At 53.9% G+C, this 922-nt stretch overlaps 1 pseudogene; it reads left to right on the top strand.

The window, feature by feature from the left end:
• The window catches only part of LOC122548239, a 1,892-nt pseudogene extending 1,481 nt beyond the window's left edge, over positions 1 to 411 (top strand).
• Positions 412 to 922: the final 511 nt, after the last annotated feature.

The following is a 922-nucleotide window of genomic DNA, read 5'->3' as shown; positions in this document are numbered from 1 at the left end:
AGCTGCCCGCAAGAGCGCTCCGGCCACGGGCGGAGTGAAGAAGCCTCATCGCTACAGGCCCGGCACGGTGGCTCTGCGGGAGATCCGCCGCTACCAGAAATCCACCGAGCTGCTGATCCGCAAACTGCCCTTCCAGCGCCTGGTGCGAGAGATCGCTTAGGACTTCAAGACCGACCTGCGCTTCCAGAGCTCGACGGTGATGGCCCTGCAGGAGGCCAGCGAGGCTTACCTGGTGGGGCTGTTTGAGGACACCAACCTGTGCGCCATCCACGCCAAGCGGGTCACCATCATGCCCAAAGACATCCAGCTGGCCCGCCGGATCCGCGGGGAGCGCGCCTAAACGGAGCCTGGCCGGCCCTGCACATTCACCCCGAGAGAGAGAGAGAAACACAACGGCTCTTTTCAGAGCCACTAAACCATCCAGAGAGAGCTGGAAGCGATCGCAGTCTTTGGAACATGGCTTTGAAAAATATTAAAGTGGGCGGGAGTCATGTCAGTAATGCATTTTAGGGGAATTAATTGAAGACAGATCGCACAAGCGGCAGTGATTAGAATATACGCTGCTGTGAATGTTATGTAATTTTCACATGCTTCATTATAGTAGTGCAGTATTAATTCTGGATTAAATCCTCTCTGTCCTCATTGTCTCCCTTGGTGTTGCTACCAGCTGTAACTATATGGTAAAAACAATGCCTGCAGATGCTGGAAACCAGATTCTGGATTAGTGGTGCTGGAAGAGCACAGCAGTTCAGGCACCATCCAAGGAGCAGCGAAATCGACGTTTCGGGCAAAAGCCCTTCATCAGGAATGAAGGCAGAGAGCCTGAAGGGTGGAGAGATGAGCTAGAGGAGGGTGGGGAGAAAGTAGCATAGAGTACAATAGGTGAGTCGGGGAGGGGATGAAGGTGATAGGTCAGTTTCCT

Source organism: Chiloscyllium plagiosum, unplaced genomic scaffold (genome assembly GCF_004010195.1).
Source record: "Chiloscyllium plagiosum isolate BGI_BamShark_2017 unplaced genomic scaffold, ASM401019v2 scaf_9200, whole genome shotgun sequence".
NCBI lineage: Eukaryota > Metazoa > Chordata > Chondrichthyes > Orectolobiformes > Hemiscylliidae > Chiloscyllium > Chiloscyllium plagiosum.
This window is presented reverse-complemented; position numbering and strand designations above follow the sequence as displayed.